Genomic DNA, 6,190 nt, shown 5'->3' with positions numbered 1-6,190 from the left:
GGCTCGTGTAGTCTATGCACATGCGCCACTTGTTGTTCTTCTTTAGCACGAGGACCGGGTTGGCCAGCCACTCTGGAAAGAAAACTTCCATAATGAAGCCGGCTGCCAGAAGCCGGGCTATCTCTTCTCCCACAATCCTTCTTTTCTCCTCCGACAGTCGGCGGAGGGGTTGTTTGACTGGTTTTGCGTCTTCTCGGACGTGTAGTTTGTGCTCGGCGAATTCCTTCGGAACACCCGGCATGTCCTTGGGGGACCATGCGAAGATGTCCCGATTCTCACGGAGGAAATCGGCGAGCTCACCTTCCTATTTGCTATTTAGGCTTGCCCCGATGACGGCAAACCTCTCGGGGTGCTCGGGGTCAAGAGGTATCTTCTTCGTCTCTTTGGCCGGCTGAAAAGATCCTTGGGCATCATACTCCTTGGGATCGGGGGACAGGACCGACTGCTTGCCGGCCATGGTCACGACCCGGTCCAACATCTTCTTCTCTTCGGCAATCACAAGGGACTCGGCCAGCCGGCTGCTGGCGGCGGCGCACTCGGAGGACTTCTTGTAATCGCCGGCTATGGTGATGATGCCCTTGGTGCTCGGCATCTTCATCTTAAGGTATGCATAGTGGGGAACCGCCATGAACCTGGCCAAGGCAGGTCGGCCAAGCAACGCATGGTAGGGGCTCTCCAGGTCCACCACTTCAAACCAGATCGCTTCCCGGCGGAAATGCTCCTTGTCCCCAAAGAGTACATCAATCTTGATCTTGCCAATGGGGGCGCAGGACAAGCCGGGTACGATGCCATGGAATACTGTCCGAGTAGGCATGAGTTGCTTCGTCTTGACATTCAGCTTCTCCAGGGTGTCACGGTACAAGATGTTGATGCTGCTCCCGCCGTCTATCAACACACGGGAGAAACGGGCGGCGCGTCTGTCCGTTGCGAGGGTGGCATCCAGAACCAACGCGTAAGAGCCGGGAGACGGCATTACCTCTGGGTGGTCAGCCCGGCTCCAGCTGATAGGTTTTTTTGACCAATGCATGTGCTCGGCGGGGTTGGCAGCGACCATGCTGACTTCCTGGTGCTCTCGGCGTTTGCCGCGCCGGTCTTCGGGCTGGCTTGTAAAGACGATATAGGCTGCATGCTTGTCGGGGAACTCATCATGCACGGCTCCGACTGCGGGCCGAGCGGCCGGCGGCTGCGGAGCCGGAGGCGGCGGGCCGGCAGGCGGAGGCGGCGCGAACCCTTCGCCTTTGGAGATTCGGGTGAGCCAATGGCACTTTTGGGTTGTGTGGTTGGACGGCTTCGCGCCGCTGTGGAATTTGCACGGGGCGTCGAGAGTTTGCTCGTAGGAGAAGGCCGGCTGCCAAGCCGGCCGGCCGCCCTTGGGTTTCTTGGGCGCGGGCCGCCCTTCGAGCGGCACGTCTTCGACTGTGGCCACCTGCCGACTGGCGGGAGGCGGCGCGGGGCCCTTGCGCTTGTGATCATTCGGGTGTGGGCGTCGGCCGGAATCCCCAGCCGGCGTCTTGGGCGCCGGGTTGAGTACTTTCCCGGACGCGTCTACTCGGAGCTCGGTCTTCATCGAGGAGTCGGCGGTGGCGTACTTGTCCGCTATGTCCAGAAGCTCATCGAGGGTAGTCGGCTCGTCGCAGAGAAGCTTGTGCTTGAGGAGGGTGCCTTCTCGGCACCCGGCAGTGAAGTATTCTATGGCTTGCACCTCGTGCACCCCCTCGCAAGAGTTGCGAAGCTCGGCCCAACGCGTGAGGTAGTCGCGAGTAGACTCGGCGGGACCTTGTACGCACAAGGAGAGCTGTCTGGGCTTGGGAGCCCGCTTGTAGGTGCTGGTGAAGTTGCGGACGAAAGCTTCTGTGAAATCTAGCCAGCTGTTGATGCTGAAGGGCTTGAGGTTGTTGAGCCAGGTCCGCGCCGTGCCTTGCAGCATGAGGGGCACGTACTTCACGGCAACGCGCCTGTTGCCGTTGGCTATGCTAACCGCCTGGAGTAGTCGATCAACCAATCTTCCGGCTTCACGGAGCCGTTGTACTTGGGCGTGTCTCTCGGGAGCGAGAACCCTTTGGGGAAAGGCTCGTCGCGGATGCGGGGGCCGAAACAAGGCAGACCGACATTCTCTTCTTCTTCCAGCGCCAGGGATCGCGCCAGGCGGTCGATCCGATGGCGGGCGTCGTTCTCGCCGACTCCTTCGCGGCGACCTAGTCGGCCGCTGAGAGTCGGATGCGCCACAGGCGGCGGGTGGGATATCTCTCTCCACGGGGCCGAGGCGGAGGCGGGTTGCCCCGCCATTCCACGGCCCGGGGATGGTCTTCTGCGTCTCGCTCGATGGAGATTCGGGTCCGGCTTCGGCTGGCAGCCGGCTCTTTCTCGCGCCGTGCGCGGGTGTTGCCCGTAGTCGGCGTCCGGGACGTCGCGCCGTGATCTCGGCGCGGGGGAGGGCTTTCCTCGCGGGCGTCGGCTTCGTGCCGCCGCGCGGCCGCATCAATTAGCTGCTGGATGCGTCTGGTCATGTGGGGGAGTTCTTCGGCCCCCAATCCGTCTAGCTCGTCTACGGCCGCCTGGGCGGCACGCAGGTTCTCGGAGTGGCATAGACTGCGCGGTCGACCCTCAGCGTGTCGGCGATGACAGCGCCGCGCTGCCTGACAACACCGGCCCGGCTTGGCCCGCCCAGAGCCGGCGTGCCAAAGGCGACACGGTCGGCTTCGCGCTGGTGAGCCTCAGTGAGGCGTCTTATGGAGGCCAGCCTCCGGCCCTCCGCGAGGAGAGCGAGGCGGCGCGCCTCCAGTGCTTCATCGTCGGCATCAGCCGGGAGCGGGATGGACAAGTCGTGGACCGCCGCGTGCGGGGCGTCGTGGGCGCTCTCGTCAGCAGCGCCGCCGTGGCCGAAGACCATCACCTCGGTGGTGACAGCGTCGCAGCCATCGGTCCGGGGAAGCGGGTTGTTGTAGATCGTGACGTTGGTGGGGAAGGTGTCGAGTGAGGCCGTGTCGGAGTCGACAAGCATCGGGTCGGTGGAGCCAACCGACTCCAAGTCCACAGCAGGCTCGCCGGAGACATGGAGCTGGCCGAGGAGGTTGACGAGGTGGTCGGTGCCCGCATCGGAGGCAAGCTCGTCGGAGATGAGGGTTTTGTTGAGGAGATCGGCGAGGTTGCTCGCCGCGCAGATGCTGGTGACGCCTTGCAGCGCATCGTGGCAAGCGCCATCGGGCGTGCCGGGCTGGCTACGCTCGCTGGGGAGGAAGAGGGTTCCCGTCCAGAACAAGTCTCCGGACGACGGTGCACCTGGCCCCACGGTGGGCGCCAAATGTCGGGTGGTAGGTGCGACATATGCCAACGGGTGGCTTATCATTGTGGCAGCCAGTAAAACATCGCCGGTGCCTGGAAACGGGATGAGGCGAAGACATGCACGCCGGCGAATCTTACCCAGCTTCGGGGCTCTCCGTGGAGATAACACCCCTACTGCTGCTCTACGGGGTCTCCACATGATCACTAGATGAACAAGTAGCTACACAATGCTCCTTGAGCTGTTTGGTGGGAGGAGGAAGAAGGGCACGACTCGCTCTCTTCTCCTCCTTGCGTGGTGTCTAGAACTAGCTGGGATCAACCCTTTGCATGGGTGTCCCGGGGGGTTTATATAGGCCTATCCCCCGGGTTTACAATGGTAATCCGGCTGGGCATGGGGCCCAGCCGTCTGTGACTACGCTCGCCGGCTTTCGCGCCGACCGCTGGGGCCCGCCGGCTGGTGGGCCCCGCCGGCTGCCGGCTCCTTGGTCGACAGGCTGGCCCCACTGTCCAGGGTCTTGTCGGCGGCTGGTTACTGTTGCTCAATCCTGGTGACGAGGGCTTCGTCAAGGTAAGCGTGGCTACAGTGCCGCCGGCCGGCGGGTGATCACTGTAGCCTCACCGCGTCTTGTCTCCTTAATGGGGCGTCTCCTTCGAGGGAGGTGGCAGGCCGGCTGTGGGGAGCCGGCTCCGTCTTGGGTCGACTGGGGGAGGCCTGGCCGCCTTCGGGTGTCTCTCTGCCCGAAGGGGCCCACTGCCCGTGGGCCACGCTGGCGGCCCGTCGTGGATGACATCAGGGTCAACGTGGCAACAATGCCGTGCCGGACGGGCCATGTCCGCCCGTACGGCGCACTGTGCCAGTCGTGTTCCGGGATTCGGGGGTGGCAGGCTTCACTGTAGCCACGCCCCATCACATCGCCGTTATGTGGATGCAGACTCCGAGGGTACGGTCTTGACCGCTTTGTGGGAGCCGGCTTCTTGGAGTCGGCCTTCTCGCGGCCGGCTTCTCGAAGTCGGCCCTCCCGTGGCTTTCTTCACGAGGGCTAAAGTCGGGCCGCCTTCCGATAGCCGGCCTGGGAGACAGCCGGCAAGGGGAAGGCGACCCCACGTCTTGGATTCTTGAGAGCCGGACGGGCTCGTAATTTTTTCAGAAGGGCTAGGGGAAGCCGGCTAGGCTATCCATGGCTATTTGCTCCGACAACACTTCTTGTCGTTTTCCTGTTGAGGGCGTGGCCCTGGAACTCGGTGACGTTAGTCGTGTTGTGGTGTAGTCTTTATGCCCTCCCGCATTCTTGCTCGGCAATGTCGTCGTTCCAATGTGTGTTGTCCATTTGTTTTCCTAGGCCCTACTTCTTTGAGGGATTCCTTGCCATCATGTGTCATTCAACTATAAAGCAGGGTGAAAGTCTGCTTCGTGTGAGCAGAGGAGGGGGGGACAAGGGAGATTGCAAAAGGCGAAGAGGAGGAGGGTGAGGCAGATCGGCAATGACCTCGACATGCTAAGACAAAGTGCATGTGTTCTCCCACCTTTGTCATCACTGCTCCTCACAGCTGCTCTATCCTCGGGCTTCAAGGCTGCGAGGCTCGCCGAGGAGATCAGCTTAGTTATTAGGACGGCAGTGCTGTCATCAAGAACGGCGACAACAAGATGGTGGGGGCAACTCCCCCAAAAGATTTGGGTTTTACAAGTGGTTTGCGCGAGGAATTTCACGAGTTGTACGCAAGTTCATGGTTGTGATTATATACGCAAAGTTGGTCTGTCTTTGACGGGATGTGTCATGGGGAATTTTTGTAGGTGAACATGCATGGGACTATTCTGTGAAAAAAAATGTTTACATGTCGCCATGGAAATCGAATGGCCCAATTGGCCTTGGGGAAAAAATGAAAGAGGGTACAGCTATGCCCAGATTGCCTAATTGCTTCGATCGCTTCGTATGTCCCTCTCCCTCTCCTATATGCGAGCCGACGCACACACTCAGACCAGCGATCAGAGCGACTAGGCCTTCCTTCCTCGTGCAGTTGTGCCCTTCACTTAAAATTGAAACCAATCTAGCGGTTGGCGAGCCAGAAGAGCACGGCAGAACACCAAGCTATCTCCTCCTTACGTGCCTCAGATTTCCTTTTTTCTCTATGGAACGTACCTTAGATTCTGTTGTGTGAAAAATAGATATAACTCTTTGCAAGGAAAAAAACTGTGTTAAAATGATTTAGTAAAAAACAATGAAGAATATTCAACAACCATAAAAGAACGAATAACTCAGCAAACCCAGGAACATACAAGGTGAAGGGACTTGATTGAAGAGAAGTGAATGATGGAAGGACCTTATTGCATAGGGAAAAATGAAGGGCAAAAAGGCAACAGAGAAAGGCCTAGGCATCTACGTAAGATACAGGGACCAGTGTGCAAAATTTTAAGCGAACACGAGAAAGGCCGGGGCGTGTCTGTAAGATGATAGGGACCGGTGCGCAAAATCTTAAAAAAATTGAACCATTACTCAATTTGTGCATGTCATCCTTGCGCAAGAGCCATGCTAATCTTCTCTATATCGTTCCAATTTTATCAAAGACCAAGCAGCGAGCGCGGGGCTTATAAACTGGTTGAAATGTCTGTTGCCGGGCGATGTGGTACTAAAGAGGGGTGCTCTGCTGCGCCCCACGACTCCACGCGCACCGGAGGCGTGGAATCACACCAAACGGGCAAGTGGGCTGCATCCTCGTGCAAACTGGATCTTTCTCAGCTGGCCCATTGGCCCAACTTAAGGGACCGACGAGCTGCAGGGCGCTCGTTCGATTTTGCTCATAAAAAATAGACCTGCATTCGAGGTTTGAAGTTACGTGAACTCGTTCCATAAAAAAAAGGTTACGTGAACTCGTCCTTCTCAAAACAAAAGTTACCCGAACTCGGTGTTGC

General features: G+C 58.9%; 1 non-coding gene across 1 annotated transcript; it reads right to left on the bottom strand.

The window, feature by feature from the left end:
- Positions 1 to 5,756: 5,756 nt before the first annotated feature.
- LOC125542015 lies at positions 5,757 to 5,859 on the bottom strand. The gene has a single exon (XR_007297800.1). It is a non-coding gene; the product is annotated as a U6 spliceosomal RNA (small nuclear RNA).
- Positions 5,860 to 6,190: the final 331 nt, after the last annotated feature.

The sequence above is a fragment of the Triticum urartu genome, chromosome 2, assembly GCF_003073215.2.
Source record: "Triticum urartu cultivar G1812 chromosome 2, Tu2.1, whole genome shotgun sequence".
NCBI lineage: Eukaryota > Viridiplantae > Streptophyta > Magnoliopsida > Poales > Poaceae > Triticum > Triticum urartu.
Note: the sequence above shows the minus strand (reverse complement) of the source record. Positions and strands in the feature narration are given on the sequence as shown.